Source organism: Oncorhynchus masou, chromosome 2 (genome assembly GCF_036934945.1).
Source record: "Oncorhynchus masou masou isolate Uvic2021 chromosome 2, UVic_Omas_1.1, whole genome shotgun sequence".
In the NCBI taxonomy this organism is placed as follows: Eukaryota; Metazoa; Chordata; class Actinopteri; order Salmoniformes; family Salmonidae; genus Oncorhynchus; species Oncorhynchus masou.
The window spans coordinates 14,071,540-14,089,157 of record NC_088213.1 but is presented as its reverse complement, the minus strand read 5'-3'; the positions used below and the strand labels follow the sequence as shown (position 1 = coordinate 14,089,157).

General features: G+C 41.5%; 1 pseudogene; it reads right to left on the bottom strand.

Annotated features, from left to right (window-relative positions):
• Positions 1 to 392: 392 nt before the first annotated feature.
• On the bottom strand, positions 393 to 16,874 carry LOC135555543 (paired box protein Pax-6-like; annotated as a pseudogene).
• Between the last annotated feature and the right edge of the window lie 744 nt (positions 16,875 to 17,618).

Here is a 17,618-nt window from a genome sequence, read left to right as displayed (position 1 = left end):
AATCAATCCATCCACCACAGCAGAAGTCCATGAACAAGTCTTAGAATCAATCCATCCACCAGCAGAAGTCCATGAACAGTCTGAACCTAGAATCAATCCATCCACCACAGCAAGTCCATGAACAAGTCTTGAACCTAGAATCAATCCATCCACCACAGCAGAAGTCCATGAACAGGTCTTGAATCCATCCCACTGTCCTGAACAGGTCAAACTGTTAGTGGTGGTTGTCTGTACAATTCCTGTGATAATGTGGTTGTCTGTGACCACAGTGAAATATCCAGGCCTATACAGTTTGTGTGATATTACAGGAGTCAAAGACCCAAGGCTGAGGTGGGTGGATTGACTGGAGGTCCTCCTCTGCTGACGGCCATTTGAAGGAGTATGACCAATAAATGGGTTTAATAAACACACAGTCTATTCCCCACAGCTCTCCTCTCGGATGATATGCAACAGTTTCACATGAGTCCACAGACCGTGCAAAGTCTGGTAGAAAGTCTCGATGTAAGCAGATAAAAAAATAGTCATGGCAGAAATCTCTTGGGTTCTCCTTTACCTCAAAAACAAACACAAGACCAACATGGTTTTCTAACAGTCCATCTATCAGTACTTGATCTGGGTTTTCATCATAACATACACACGGTCATATACAAACACAAGAGACAGACAGAAAAAAAGAAACAATTACTTGAAAAGTGAGAAAAAAAATGAAGTTTTTGTTCCATGAAAATGTTAAACACCGGGCACTTTACAGAGGTCCACGTTTTGTCTTTTTCTTCCCCCTCTCTTCCCATCGTTGTTCTCCCCAGTCCTCATATGTGCCAAGGGCTACAGAACAACACACGGTCCCAGTGGAAACAACCACACCCTTTAGTCCTTGGGCACTCCCAGAGTCTCTCTCTCTCCTCCACTTCTCTCCATGTGTGTGTGAGCTCCCAGCGGAGGGCGGTGGGTGAACAGTTACAGGGAGAAGTAGCTCTTCTCTCTATTGTAGTCTTGACCAGTACTGAGACATGTCAGGCTGCCGCCTGGGACTTGGACAGGGACAGACACTCCAGGAGAGATGAGTCCTGAGGAGAAGAGGGACACATATAAGAGCCCAGACTGTACATAGTTCAGTCCAAACAGCCCAGTGTCTCTGTACTGTACTGTGTTTGGTAAGGAGAGCTTGAGTTCAGTCCAAAGTTGTCCAAACAGCCCAGTGTCTCTGTACTGTACTGTGTTTGGTAAGGAGAGCTTGAGTTCAGTCCAAATGGCCCAGTGTCTCTGTCTGTACTGTGTTTGGTAAGGAGAGCTTGAGTTCAGTCCAAATGGCCCAGTGTCTCTGTACTGTACTGTGTTTGGTAAGGAGAGCTTGAGTTCAACATTTCTTTAGCCTGAGAAATTACCATCATGTTGAGAGACTAACCATTACGCAAAATAGGCCATTGAGAGGTAAGTGCCGTAGCACATAGCATACATCCGAGTTGATGAATGCTTTAGCACAGAGCCCACAGCCATACAGGATAGGTCATTAGAAAGCTTAAAGGTACAATTCAGTCATTTTTATCTCAATATCAAATACTTTTCTGTGTAACAATTAAGTAATTTACAGTGGTTGTTTTCAATTACTGTGTTCAAAAAGAAACAAAAATAGCAATTTCTCAAGCAAGAATTTTTCTAGGACTGTCTGGGACTGAAAACTAGCTGTTATTGGCAAAGAGGTTTGGAACTGTCTTTCTTATTGGTCTATTAACTCATTTACTGCTGGTGATGTCACCAGGCAGGACAAAACTCCATCCCACAAAAACAGGTTGAAATTTCAGGCGGTCTAATCAAACAGTTCTTACACGAAAAGGACATTGTCATAATTTTCCCAATTTCACAGTATTATACCAACATAGTGTGTAAATATATATAAAACACAGGAAATCACAGTTTTGACTGCACTGGGCCTTTAAGCACAGGGGACTAAGCCTTTGAGTATTCAGCAATAAGAAGTTTAGCACACAGAACAGTAGCTTTATGAATCACATTGTTTAACACTTCAAGACATCAGTAATAAGTTAGCTAGATTGATTGAGGCCTTGCAGAGAGTACAACAGAAAATGAATCAAATTAATTAGTGATTTAGCTTAGAGGAAATATGTCAATGGTCCATTAACCCTTCATGACAATGACCAGTATATATGGCCCTCCACAGCAACGTAATGGGTTGGAACTAAAACCTCCGTCTAGAGTGGTTTAAATGACATTATGACGTTGAGCTGGAATGGAATGGGGTGCGTTCAGGCACTAAGATTAGAATGTCAGGAGATGGTGTGTAACGTAGAGGTACAGTATGTGTCTGTAGTCTGATCAAAGAGAAAAAACAAAATGGCAGATTATGGGGAAATGTAGAGCATGAATTAAGAAAGAGAATGTGTGTATGGCTATGCAGCCTCCCCTATTTAATGGTTTGGTGGCAGATGGTTAGTTAGCTAAGAGACTAAACGTGATTTGTTCATTTTCGCTAATGGCCAAACGTGTTTCGGAAACAATGGACTTTCTGCCTACCTGTTGAGGTGGTACCAGAAGTGGTCATTGATTGGCTGTTCATATGTGCCTGCATATGAGGGGGCGTATATGTGTCGTAGCTCCGCCCATTCACAGACGGACTGGTAGGCAGCATGCAGGAATAGGTCTGGCTGGGCTATAGATAGGGAGAGAATAACGTTTATATATTAGCTTAGCCAACTATATACCCTCTTCAGCTCAGCAGTCAGTCAGTCCTTACAGCAAAGCCCAGCTAGGGATGCAGGCTATTATATTCCTTTAGGCATTTAGAAATGTTTATGACTACAGTTTGATTTCTCCTCAACCTGTTTTTAGGATTAGAAGAGGACATAATCATTGTACCTACGAAGGTTGACTACAACTAGCTTGGCGATAATGGTATTTGGCTTTTGAAATACAATTGTAACTGTACTATTTGCACATTTGAGACGAGAACACAACCTAGACATTTGTTAACACAGTTAACGAAGACAGAACAGGGTCAGGTTAGTTAGTACCTGGCTGTGGACTTACTTGCATAGGCAGGTTGTTGGCCATGGTGAAGCTGGGCATGGGAGGCAGTGCACTGTATGTGTTGGTGAGGACCGTGTCAGGTCTGCCCAACATAGACCCAGATGTGAAGGACACTGAGGAAGAAGGGGACAAATGTTTGGTTCAAATCTGTTTTCGTTCATACATTCAGTGAAGGCAGATAGGGAGCATAGTGTGAGTAAAGCCACGCCCTCCTTGACAGGTAGCTCAGGGGATTTTGTTTTTCACTGCTTACATGCATGATTAACCAATGAACCATTGAAAGTAGCCTAAATCAGCAAAAATTATTTCATCAAGTGTCATTTGAAGCATATGATGAGTTATTATTCAACTCAACTTTATATCAATAAAAAATATCCCTTATACCTATTTTAGTCTTTAATTAAGTTGTCTGGCATTGAAATGAGTGGTGGACCTACTGAAATATTCCTAATGTTGACAAGTGTCCCACTGTGGATGGATGGAATGGTATATGAGTGTCATGCTTACCCGGTGTGGTGGGCTGAGGCATGGGTTGGTAGACGCTGGTGCTGAAGCTGCTGCTGATGGGGATGTGACTGGAGGAGTTGCTGGCCTGACGACGCTGGTTCCGGAGCTTCTCCTCCCGCCTCCACTTCGCTCTTCTGTTTGAGAACCACACCTGCACAGTACGTCAATCATACATTAGTCGTGTATGTAGGCTCTTCATGGATTCTTGTGTGTCTTTTTCAGAACCAAGCAGCAAAATGTTAATGGAATGCAGTGCAATGCATATTTCAAAATGTGTCCGCTCACCTGTATTCTTGCTTCAGGCAGATCTATTTTCGCTGCCAGTCTTTCCTCGCGAAAACGTCAGGATAATGAGTCCTTTCAAATTCTGGAATACGATATGAAAACGTATCTTTAGTATAGGCTATGAAACATATTGTTGTAATTGAATTATGTGTAAGCTACTGGGGTGAATGTTGCTATTCGTTCAATTAGACGTTACATTAAAATATGAATATCTTGTCAATTCAAGTTGACCTTTTTCCAGTGCTTCAATCTGCTCTTGGGTGAACGACGTGCGGTTTCTCTGTAGTTTCCTCTTTAGTTGGAGTCGCATCTGCGTCTCGTCAGAATCCTCCCCATTCGAACTGATGGAGTTGGTGTTCTCTCCTGCACCGTCCTGTGGCTGGCAGCCATCTGTAAATAAGTCAATAAACAAATATGAATTGGCCTGCCTACTACATCTCCAAAAAGCATGCGTTAATATATTGTTTATTTAATTTCATAGTTCTGAAAGTAAACTGCGAAAAATAACATGTCATCCTCGCAATAGCCCAATAGCCCAATAGCCCAATAGCCCAATAGGGAATTAATTTCTATAGTTCTATTATATTTATGTATGTTCCCGTTAAAAGCAACCTGTTAGAAGAATAACGAAAAGCTGTCATTGTAGGCCTAGTTGGCATAACACCGATTGAGGATGGACATTGAATGATGACGGATGAATGATCTAGCTAACATATTGATCGCTGCTTGTTTTCAGAGACATCAATAGCCATAAAAGACCGACTAGTTATTTGTAAAATATTGTGGGAAAAAGACCATTGCTCAGCAATGCTGCGTGAACTTAGATCCTTTATCACCTCTCAACAATGGCACATGTGCTCAAAGGGTTAAGAGAAATGTGACTAGATGTGGCGAACTCCTTTCAGGCCCAAACTCTCTCCCCTTTTAGGAGCGTTGCGATGCCTCAATGGCCGTCCCCATATGGGCTTTCGTATAGCCATTGAGGTGACCACCAATACTTGAATAGAAGGAGGTGCTTTTCACAATGAAACAATGCCGTTCGGGGTAAGGGAAACCATTAAACTCTGTGCACACAGCGAGGGCTGGCTACAGCGAACTCTTCGTGGGCAGAATATCACCAGAGGAAAATGGAGCAGCTCAATCGGACGAGGTGACAAAAGGATCTCTCTGTGCTTTGGTGAACTATTGTGCGCACGAGGATCCCGGTCAACAGAGCTTTGAGTTCAGTGTGTTAACCCTTATCCACTAGCATCATTAATCACGTCCCCCGGCCAGCTAAACGCCAGTCAAAATTCCTATCTTAAATTGGAAACAAATGAGTGAGGAGAGCATGCAACCCCTGTACAAGCTGAATAAGGCCTATCTCTTCACGGCTCCTGGTTGTCCGTGGTAGGCCTATATGGGCTTCTGTTCTAGGGACAGGCATAATAACTAACGCCTGCCTTGGTTTTGCACATCATTATCCATTCGAGAAGTTCATATGAAATGAAGCAATTAAGGGCTGCTTTTGGAGAATGTCGGTTTTTATGTGTGTGACGCTGTTTGACCAGTCGTTTCGTGAGGTGCACCTGCATACAGCAAATGTTCTGAGTTTACCAGCTGGGGTCGTCTCGGACATGACACAGTGCTTCCACTGGAGTCACGACGGGCTCCTCTTCTCTAACATATCCATAGGCCTATTTAAACAAATGTATAGGATCGAATGTTTCCACTAGCCTGGGTACCAGGCTTTGTAGCTATCATTCCGCTCTTTCCACTCCAGCCACGCTAAACATCTTTGGCATACGACACGGAGTACAAGGAGTGGAATGTTACCAAAACAGACTGGTACCCAGGCTAGTTTCCCCCTGGGAGATTCCATAAAACATTTGTTGTAATATTATTTGCATAACAACAGTTTAAATACGCACAAAATGACCATGACATTGCATGTTATGTAAGCAAATTCATCATAAGGAACCTGTCATATTTTAGGTTTAGGACGATAACATTGTGGTAGCCTAGACTAAATAGCCCATGAATTAGACATACTACCACAGACATCTAGCAAGTGCTAAATTATAGCACATAATGATAATTGCCTGGATTTGTTTTCGGTTGACATTAATGTGTTAATAGGATTATGACTATTAAAATGTCTCTTTTTAAAATATCTTAATCGTTTTGAAATAAATTAAAACATTTCTTCATACAGCCTGTGTCCGTCCACTCAGCGCTTTGTCTTTCTTCTCGAAGGATAATCCACAAAAAGGAGTGAATTTGCGGCCTATTATCCCTCCGCCAGACCCACTGACGCTAGGTTTGGGATTTGTTTTCTTTTTAAAAAAGCCCTGGGAAATAAACTCATTCTTTGGTATCACTGTGTCTCCGGCAGTGGCACGGAGAAACAGCCGAAATAGATAACGGCACCTTTTAGCCAACAGAGATTGGATCAAAAATACTTAAGAAACCGATTCAACTGAAAGAGAAAGTGACTGGTCTAAATTCTACAGACGGGATTTAGTACCATATCAGAACGAAATGAGAGAAAGAGAAAAAATAATTCATTGCCACAGAGTTTTATTCCGCCTCTCGAGATAGAGTTGTCTCCTTTCAAGCCCTGTCACACTCCTTGTAACCATTATTTTAGCCACTGTTGCGTAGCTGTTGTTTGACAGGGACCATATTTCGTTCTCCTCAGAGACCTACCCTTGCCGTATGGTTTAGACCTTATGGGCCTCCTGAAATGAACTCCTGGAAACAATTCCCAATTTAATTTGATGTAAATGCCCATGTCATTTAATTTTCAATCGAAGAAACTGAAAAGCAATATTGCATTAAGGGCCTAAAAATATTGCATTAAAATACTTATAAAAAAATATTATTATTATTAGGCCTATTGTTATTATTATTAATAATATTGTTATTATATATTAATGTTATTAATTATATATATATTAATTATATATTGACATTGTTATTATTAATAGCCTACTATTATTAGTATCAATAATGACATTAAATCAAACAGAGTGTAAACATAGTGAATAACTATGTCTAGTTCTGGAAGTAAGCCAATAGTTTATTGTACATTATAAAAAAAATACAAATGAAATAAACATGAAAAAATAATTTTTAGGTCCACATAAGACTAAATCAAAAGGCCTTTATGTTCAAAGCAAATTAAATTCTGTGCAGAAACATATCTTGATGCTTATCAAATTATACCACTGTTTCTCATACCCAGCCCCGAGCAGGTGCAATGCCTTTATTTTCTTTTAGGCTCTGTATTTCACAATAGTCTATTAGAGCACAAAAAAATAACTACAACATAAACATTTATCTTTGTAACGTTCATGTTTTCATGGCTAATCGCTCCGCCTGTCATTCAGTGTCCAGGGGTCTCCTGTGGAACATTTCTCCATCAGTCTCCCTCAACTAGACACTCCTGCATGTCACCATAACGAGGGACGAAGCTCTCTCTAATGAGCAATTACACATAGCAGGCCCGTTCCCATAACCAATCCTTGCGTGTGAAGGAAAACATTCCTTTGTACTGATATCCCGCACACGGATCCTCGGGCTTTTTTTCCCTGCCAGGAGAGGAGGGAAATGCGGGTTGTTGGACGGACACCTCCGCTGAAAGGCCAGGCCTCTGTCACGCATATCCCCACCGGAGACAGTGTGGGCATTGAGACTGCTGATTCATTGGCCGTTCACTAATCGACTACTCAATGATTAATTGGGAATTTTGTCCACCAAAGGCATCAAAACATGTTGACAATACCTGCTTGATATGCTGACCAATCATAAACGACATCCAATCATATTAAATTATTGAAGTGTTATAAGTAAATGCCCAAGACCCACTGAAAACTATGGCTTGGGCCCCCGAGTGGCGCAGCGGTCTAAGGTACTGGATCTCAGTGTGAGAGACGTCACTACAGACAGCCTGGTTCGAATCCAGGATATATCACAACCGGACGTGTTTGGGAGTCCCATAGGGCAGCGCACAATTGGCACAGCGCCGTCCGGGTTTGGCCGGTGTTGGCCATCACTGTAAATAAGAATGTGTTCTTCACTGAGTTGTCTAGTTAAATAAATGTTAAATACAAATAATAATAATTTAAGATGTTTATTACGTAACATATTTGTAATTGTGACCTTAGCTTAAGGTTTACCTACAAAGCTACACTACTCACTAATCAGTTACGTCATACTCGTCTAGCCAGAACCCATGCGTAAAGTGACCGTTTAGTCATGTATGAAAGAAGCGAAGATATACTGTGGGCCAGGGTATAGGCCTAACATTTGCAATATAGCATTACATCCATTGTTCTTATGACAAAAAAAGTGTGTGATATTAATGTTTACATGGACCATTAGGTCATTTCAACAATTTGGTTTATAAAAACCCTACTACTCCTTCCAAAAGTCAAACGGAATGCATTTACAAATAATGGATTAATCTATTGGCCTACATTCGGATAATGGTGAGATAATTATATGATTTCACGAATAGCACAAATGTAATTATATCTATATGCTTCTTCATTGTCAAATTATTAGTGACTGAGGTTCACCTTGGTTGGGCTGCCCTGGCACTGACGTTCCGGGTACCAGCCTGGCCGTGTCCCCCAAGTTCCTGTCTGACCGTTGAGCATTCTCAGCTTGTCATACATGCCATCTGCGCCCATCTGTTGCTTCTCGCTAGCCAGGTTGCGGAGGACTCTGTTTATCGATGACACCTGAAAGACAAACAAAACGGAACGGTTTGATTAGCGCCTGCCATGATTGAAAAAATGCGCGCCACCGCCGGTATAGTGTGTAGGCACGCGAGCACTGTGAGCGTGCAAACCTTATTCATGTCTATGGTGCACACATTTACACATGCACGCACGCGCGCACACATACGTCACATCCGACAAGTGAGCTGGAAGTAAAGATGTAAACAGAGCATTTCCAAATAATATTTGAGAAAATACATTTTAATAACTAGCCAAACATTGAAAATATGCCTGTTATAAACATCAACAATTGTCAATTGTATTTTACATGTAGGCCCTATGTGGTGCAAAATTGGCTAATTACGAATCAAATATAAATAATGAAATGTATGAATGTCTCTACAAGTTAACTCATGCTAACCATTTGTTGGAAATACGTAATGCATGTCTTTCACATGTAACGCAGTCATGATCTCATGACTAAATGTTTGGCTGATAATCATGCATGCTTTCCGTCTCTGAGAAATCATTTCAGGTGGTAAAAAAATCATGCTCATAACTTACACTCACTGCACTTACACTGGGTATATTGTCGTTGGTGCAGACCCCCTCCGGACAACAGTCTGTCGCGGATCTCCCAGGCGAAAATAGACGGGCACTCCCTCTTGTACTGCGCTATCTTCCCCACAACCTCTGGAGTGGCTACCCTCGGCTTGCTGCCTCCGATCGCTCTCGGTCTTATGGAGCCAGTCTCATAGTATCTGCCAAGGATCTTACTCACGCACCCGTTGGACACCTGGATAGAAAACAATAGACACAATTCACATACATTATTTAAGACTAGTTGCGAAATTTTGAAGATTACGTCAAACAATGATAAGCTTACGTTTTCATTTTCCAGCACTTGGACTTTTGAGTCATCATGGGTCTATAAACAAAAAAATATGCCTTAAATGGTATAGGATAACAGTGTGCACTTTCTAAAATGCAACTATTCTTAGGGGGAAAGTGGTGGCCTACTTTACGATATGTTACCCTTAATGTTATCTGAATAGGATATAGATTATAATGAGAAGCAATTAGGCTTTGTCTGGCTTTCTTACAGCTAATAATTATCGAAAAACGTTTTTAAATTAATAAAAAGGCTACAGTAAGGAAAACGAAATCCCATTGTTATGTTTTATTTTGTGGTAGCTTAAAAAAATACAAATAAAAACACTGAAAGCTCGGGTTTCCTGCACCAGACAGAAAGAATGCCCTGGTCACCTGCAGAATCCTGGAGATGTCGCACGGCCGCGCGCCACTATGAGCAAGTTCGACGATTTTCTGCCTGGTGGTGTCCGGTAGCGGTCTACCGTTAACAAACACACCGCCCAGCTGGTTCACACCGCTGTGACCTGAACAGAGACAAAGGAGAGCCCAATTATAGGCTACGGTTGCAATGTAACAACAAGGTTATGATCACAACAATATGTTATATAACAACATAGCAGTGAGTCAGGTAATGCTTTCAGATGGTTAGCTTTCAGAGCAAAGGTGAAACAATAACGTTGAGGGGAGGCATTCATCTTGAACAAAACGCTACACCTAGAATGAAACAGGAAATGCAGATATTCTAATAGTACAATTATCACCAAAATGAATATCTAATAGTTATGCATTGTTCTATTGTTATCAGCACTCTAGACAATAGTCACTGTAATGCAATAGCATTGAATCAACACATGCACGGCAAGTGTCAACAGCATCCAATGATCTGGACCAAAACATCCCCATCAAACTGAGATGAAATCAGCTATTGAAAGGTGAAATCAGCAATTTAAAGTTGAAATCGGCTATCCAAAGGTGAATTCAGTCATACGAGAGTTGTCCAGCATTATTTCGCCAAGTGAGCAAGCCAACCCAAAATTCAGCGTCTTCAAATCCCCAAACTTCGAAATTAAATCCCCCAATCCTCCTCACCGCTATTCCAATGTGTTGTTACGCACCAGCATACCAATGTACCCTCAACACAAACACACCAATGTACCTTCAACACAATCACACCAAAACACCAACCATTTAGGTAGCCTCAAATATAACAAACCTCAATAAATGTTATCGAAATATAAGTATTTTTAAAACACTTAATTAAGAGGCGGGTTGTAGTCGATGAGGAGGTTGATTAAAGCATGGAAAGAGCCAGCAAACCTGAAGCCAAGTGGGACGGATGCCTCCCCGGAGTGCCTTACTGTGCTCCAGATCTCCGCTGCCTTCTCTTGCGCTGCCGCCTGCTACATTGACTCCGGGAGCAGAGGCTCCTTAGCAATAAATAAGCTCCAGATATAGAAGAGGGGGGAATGTGATGAGGCTGGCTGACATTTGTCTTTAAAATAAAGCTAGCTGCACGTCAAGTTTGAGCTTAATTTCTGGAAATAGGCGGAAGTCGCCTCGGATCATGCATGGGAAGGCTAATTGAAAAGATCAGTTGGAGCACTTGTGGCAGGCATGTCACTTTATGACACAGCTCTGCTTTTGAAAAACGCATCGTCACGACAAATAGTAGCACGATAAAACGACCCTTTCTGTCTGGATTTGGATATCACTCAGACAAAATTGGACGCTACTCGTTTACCCTTCGAGGGAAGCTTCGTTTTAAGGTGACCAGGGGCGACGCGCGGCCACAACAACGAGGGCGCGCTTGGATTCTCAACATATTAAATCTGACATCTCGGTTTTTTTCTCTTGTTTGTATTTGGCAACAAATCCTCCCAGCCACTACAATCCTGTTGTGTGCAATCAGTGGGCGATCTGCTTGGGAATACGTTGTATGTGCGCTATAAATGGGAACAATACGCATTACGCACGTTTTGTGCCAATTGAAAGCCATGTTTTGAGTGAAAATAAATCTGTTTAACATAATTAAACACTGCTCTTAGGCTACTATGTGCAATGATCCTTATCCAACGTGGACCTGATTAATAGCAAATCCATTATCATCCCTCTGGCTCTTTGGTAATTCAGGATTAAGTGGAATTAATAGGCGTCTTACTCTCAAATTGGCCTACCCGCGCTAAACAGCGGTTCGCTGTGGGTCTACATGGTTGCACCGTCACCTCAACACATTTATAACCATCATGTACATCCACATGATCGATAAAGCCGTCAGATAAGGATATCACATGCCATTTCAGCTCTTCAAAGGTTAAGTCTTAATCATGTGCCCAATTCCCCACCGCGAGCAGCGTCGATCTCGCCCGCTGGCGCTGATTATGCGCCTTGTATTCTATTACTAGTCGACTAATAGGAAAACATATGGTGTCAATTTGGACGCTCCCCTCCATATACACCCAGGAGTTGTTAGCACAAAAGCCACCGAGGCCGCGGCGACCTTTAAACAACACATAGAGCCGGGCCAATGATATCTCCTCGGCCATTCGCACCAGAAATCACAAGCCAAGCCAGGGGAGCATCCCATTAACATCAATTTGGGGCAAAGCAGGAGCAGAGGGGGGCTGTACATAGCTTTAACGACGCCTCGTTTAAAACATCATCTCAATAAAGGAGAACTGGCAAGCAAACATCATCTGTGATTAAGCCATTTGTCAGCGCATAGAGCACTGGGTAATGCCATGATGGCCTCTATGACGCATAATGGGCTTCCCATGTTGTTCAAAATTATATTCAATAGACTGTATTTAGACGTTTAAAAAACTATGATACAAAATAAATAGTCTTCTATGAAACATTCCTGTATCAATTGTCCTTCTTAATCTGACCTACATTCAGGCCTTTTGTTCTGTATGTTGTCATTTTCCCTTATAGGGAACAATATCACATTCCCTACTTGCATTGCAAATATAACCTGGGCCTACAACAATGTAACAATATGCTCTACACGTGATCTAGCTATAGGTACATTGAATTCAGACAGGTTAAAATGTGTCTATATAGGCAGGTGTTACAGCACAGGCACGTCATCAAGGTAAGGAGAATAGCAGAGGAAATCATTCCACACACCTTCATCACAGATGTCATAGACCTCTAGTCCAGCAGCAAGACAAGAGAGAAAATAACGTTACTTTTCATCCTTTATGGTTTAGTTCATTTCGCCAGTCAGCAACTCATATGGACCATTATGATAAACAATCCAGACAAGTAATAACACACTACAGACTAGAAAGCAATATAGGCCAACACACAGTCAATTATCCTTTATGGCGCCCATGCAAGACAATATCATGTTTTATCATGTTGTTGTTTTTTTGCCGTGAGTTTAGGCCAATATGTACAGTTCTACTCTGTTTTATTGTAATGAAGGAATCTCCATTCTAACTCTGGCTCTGTTAATGAGGAGACTAGTCTACATTAGACAATCAATATTCGTCCTTTTTCACGCAATGTCCTTCTTTCCCTTCCCATTCTCCGCCCCAGCTAATAGTGTACGCAGCCTGGCAGTCAGCTCTAAAGCTAATGCAGACGGCTGTGCAATTATTTAATACCAACTCGAGCGGAAAGAAAATCTCCCCTTCAACCCAACCCCCTCTACTCTCTCGCTCTCCCCCTCTCCCCTCTCCCCCTCTCTCCCTCTCTCTCTTTCTCTCTCGCACATAGCAGAAAACTAAAACAATCTGTGGAGATGAATGGAGGATATATAATTAGACTCTTAACTGTCAATGTTCAGTAACTCTGCGGTCTGGAAGGGGTCATATTACATGCATTACATCTAAACACAAGGACACGGCTAAATTAAAAACATCAAGAGCGACACACCATTTTAAATATTGAAACTAAAAACAAATCAAAAGCTTTGGAAAAAAATAATAAAATAAAGCTAATATGCTAAGGAGTATGTTAAGGGTGTTATGTTAAGGGCCCATAAAGACAGAAGGGTAGTTGTGGCTGCATGCGTTCATATCTCCACTTGCGGTTAGTATCAAAGTGTCAAAACAAAAATATGCAAATCCACTTACTGTTCTGCATCATTGAGGCTACGCCAGACTCCCACGTGGCTTGGCTGTGGTATTCTGTGCGTCATAAGGAAATAACGATGATAACAATGTTAGTATCAGCATAATTACAATGTAATGGCTATTCAAAGTTAAGAATTACAATTCACAAATGTTCTCTCTTTTAAAAAATATATATATTTCGTATTTTTTCCCTTTTAGTTACTTCGAATTCCAAGGCAATTAGGGCGGATACTTTGGTGCAATCCAATCTTAATGTTGCTCTGTAATCTTAATGTTGCTCTGTAATTATAAATTCCACATAGCCATAATCCATGTGAATTGGCACATCCCATTGCATATATATTTTAGCATTAAACTTGCCTGGAAAAAGAGTTGACTCTCGGCTTAAAACAATTTAGCCAATCTTAATGTCTCCCTAGGACAAAGCAAAACAGTATATTAGTACAGCCCTAGTACTAATAGTACAGCCCTGGTACTAATAGTACAGCCCTAGTACTAATAGTACAGCCCTAGTACTAATAGTACAGCCCTAGTACTAATAGTACAGCCCTGGTACTAATAGTACGGCCCTAGTACTAATAGTACAGCCCTAGTACTAATAGTACATTCCTAGTACTAATAGTACTGCGAAGACTGTGTGTTACATTTGACAAGTAAAGCCTAATAAAAATGATTATTGAATTAGAATTGTAATTAATAAATAGGCTACTGTCGATTTTGCGTGTTATTCATATGAGAGCATTTGTATTTCTGTATTTCTGTATTTATTTATTTTGGTCAGCCTGAAGTTCGAAGAAACGGGCACTTTAAATAGGCCTAATTGAAGACGGTAAAATAAATAAATTACGTCGATGGTCGAAACCATCGCTATTATTTGGCACGTGCATGGTTTATTGGTCACCTGTTTCTGATTCCTTGACATGTTTTTGTTTGTTCTACTTGATGGCTTATAAACAGGCCTAAACATAAATCAACCGCCACTAGGGTGTTTCTAGTTATATAAAAATCTAGACCCTATCGCCCAATGTGTACAGTGACACACGCTGTCTACCTCGCCTCAATGCTCTGCAAAAGTACCAACCAGGGGGGGTAGAGGCCGGCATACAAAGCCTGCCGGAGTCCCAACAATGCACCCCTTTCTACCACCATACCCAAACCCGGGGCCGCACAACTCGGCCTCCACAACTAGCAACACATCTTCCCACTAAACGTACCAACAACTCCAGAATACAAAGAACCGAAGGCATCCAAGCCCCCTCCGGGACCATACACACAACACCTTCCCACTGGCACAGCGGATGACCGCGACCTCGGGTCCCCGTAGCCCAATGTGTGGGATTTTTGTTACGTTTTGGGAAACGGAAAAGTAGTTTCTTGTTGTAAATATCTGGAGGTAATGGTGTAGCTGGTGACGGTTGTAAAAAGATACAACAGCTCAGTGGGGAGCTCAATCAGAAAAGACAAACGCAATAAAGACCTTTTCAAATGGACGGTTAAAAAGGGGGGCCGGTGAAGGAATAGTCTGAAGTTTAATTTAGTCTCTTTACGCAAAAACAACCCTGTTGTGGGCATGTGTGTACTGCACCCGAACCTAGGATTTGGAAACATGAATTGGCTTGAGAAGTGAGAGACTTATATGTACCTACTTTCTGGAGAAAGTAGCCTATTGCAAAAAAAAAAACGTGTTTCCAATGCCATTTTGCAATTTATCAGAAAACTGTTAACAGTAACAATTCTTGTGTCGCAAACGGAGGAATAATTTTGTTGAGGAAATGTATCCGATATTTTTTACACGTTAGCCCTGTTCTTAGAAGTATGCTGTCTGAAAACACCAAAAGTGGTTAAACACAACTCTTGAAAACAATGCATTTTATTTTTACAATGCAAATGCATTGCTCAACTCATTCATTTAGATTCCTCCACATTCATTACAATATTTTAACTGCGTAAAAAGTACAAACCCACCAATGCAAAATAAATCTCTCAACAATACACATAACAGCCCCGGGAGTGGCGAATGGCAAAATAATCCTCAATTCCTCTCTGAAAACAATATTTCTGCTAAATATTTGGAGAACTGCGATTCAGCAGTGTCCCAGCAGTGTCCCGCATGTCTGTATTGACACCATCGGCCAAGTTAATGATTTACTTAGTGTCGAAAACTCTGTGGTTGTTTCTGAGGTTAACAAGGGTCTAATCTGAATTTTCTTTTCCTTTAGTAGTACCTAATCCGTAACAACAATCAACAACAATCGTCTTAATTAAACATGCTTATTCAGGCTGCTGGATCCCGAGTTCACAACATTCACATGCAGAAATACATTACGATCTCAAACAATAGCTCGGTAGGAAGTTGTGAGCACTACGCATTTACATGCACTAAGCATCTTAGTGTTATCTTTAATGTAATACTGGGTTATTAGCCCGTTTTTTGTAAGGGAAGTAGGCCTATGTTAATTTCACCACACAAATTAAACCATAACATTTATGATTAGGCTATTAATGAAATATAGGCCTAACTTTCAGCTACTTTCGTTTGACAGTTGTATTTATTTAGAATCAGTGAACGTGACGCTATCTTAAAAATGTTTGAGTTGTGCATATATACTTTCTATGTTGATAAAAACATAAATATGACAATATTATAATAGGCTATGTATTTAGCCTTTTAGTATGAATGCTTTGTTTTATTGTATTCTAATTCTAAAACGTTTTGAAGTATTTTAGTAACTTGCAGGCACGCTTAAATACCTGTAGTGATAATTGTAACTATTTCTGCACAATACTTCACATGCTTAGAAGAAAAGTTCAATTTGAGGTATATTTTCTTTGAGCGCAAACAAGAGGAAAAATAAATAGGCCCACCGTGTACTTGGAGCATTTCGAAGGCGCTTGGGTGACTCCGCTGTCTATGAATCAAACTGACACCATTCCTCAGCGGGTCATTGCTCCCATTCTCCACCATGATCACTGTCTCGGCCTAACGTGACTTTTACTCTTTGCTGTCATAAATAAGCATTAAGCTATCCGTAAACACCAACACAACCGATCATTAAAGAGCACATAAAATAAACAGGAAAGCCAGCCCGAATGCTGCTTCAAATCGCACTGTACATCTCCAGAGTAGGAGTGGAATATAAGCAGCCTAGCAGGGGTTACACTTGCTACACAAACTCCAACCTAGTAGCGATACTAGTCTGCAGCCTGTGAGATGCTTATTGCGCAATAATAATAATATATTCGTTTTCAATTATTGATTGTTCTGCATTTAATCTAACCTATTTTAAGTTATATGTGTTTGCAGGGTTGCAGACTGGGTTGAAATGCACAGACAATTTTTTTACTGGGAAGATATCCACTCTCACCTTTTTGAGGCATCCTGCGCCGCTGTCAAAGTCCTTGTCAAATAGTTCTTCGTGCCACAGAAAGAGAACAAATGCAGGGCAGTCTTATTGTGGTGGTTTTTCAGTAAGAGGAAACAATAGTTTTCCAGTGATCTTCAGCGGAGACGGAAGGGATATCCCTGCGAAAGAGACAGAGATTGACAGTGAACTCAGATGTCAGGACCGCGGAGTGAGCGAGAATGTGCGCTCGTGTGAGTGAGCGAGACAGCGAATGAGAGAGTGGGGCAGAGAAGGAGAGAGTGAGAAGGAGGGAGGAAAGAATGGGAGAAGAAGAGGGGTTGGAGGCTAAGAGAGAACACACCTATGCTGATTGGTGATGGTACAAGTGTATTACTGTATGTGTTCTGGTCTGCTGTGCTCTGTGCGTTGCCTCGACCTCTGTCATCCTCATCGGCCCCTACGGAAACACTTCCCCCACCACCAAAGCGGGAAATGGGGCCGAGCGAGAGAAGAGAGACCCCGTCTCCCCAACCCACTAATCAGAGACACATGCAAATACCCCTCTTTATCTCGCTCTCTCTCTTTCCCTCGCTATCTGAATATCGCCTGCCCTACTATGCAAAAGAAACTGGATTGCCTCGGAGATCCCATTGGATAGAAAGCAAAGGCCTGGTGGGTCTCAGCAGAGGCCGAGTTGGTTCCGTGGTGGTGGGAATCTCAGGCATGTTTTACAGCTAAACCCGAGGGCAGGACGCTGGGAAAACGGAGGATGTGGACGC